Source organism: Penaeus monodon, chromosome 19 (assembly GCF_015228065.2).
Source record: "Penaeus monodon isolate SGIC_2016 chromosome 19, NSTDA_Pmon_1, whole genome shotgun sequence".
NCBI lineage: Eukaryota > Metazoa > Arthropoda > Malacostraca > Decapoda > Penaeidae > Penaeus > Penaeus monodon.
This window is the reverse complement of record NC_051404.1, coordinates 38,415,828-38,416,267: the sequence shown is the minus strand read 5'-3', so window position 1 is coordinate 38,416,267 and position 440 is coordinate 38,415,828.

Genomic DNA, 440 nt, shown 5'->3' with positions numbered 1-440 from the left:
CTAAATTCAAAAATATTTTCTCTTACGATGAATCCTCAAGACTAAAACGTATTTCCCTCTCTCTCCGCCTCTCCATTCCTGTTTACCTTTTTTGGTATTAAAAAAAAAAATCCCCGTCTAGGAGGGACTCCTTGGGGCCACGTCTCCCCTTCGGACTTCCTCGGATCGCGTCGGTTCGAATCTTTAACCCGTCATTTCTTCGGCTACAAATTAATTTTAATGGTTGTAAACTCTCATGTTCGAATTACAGGTCATTTGTTTTTCTACAAAGATGTTGTCATCTTTTCTTCGCTCTATCTCTCTCTTTTTCTTCCCTTTTTTTTATTTTCTTGCGAAGGAGAGTGCATGGCAATGGAAGCATAACGACCATGCAACTATTTGCAACGGCAGGTGCTCGTTGCTCCTCTCTCCCGGGTCAGCTGAGGAGCTCTTGGTCTCTT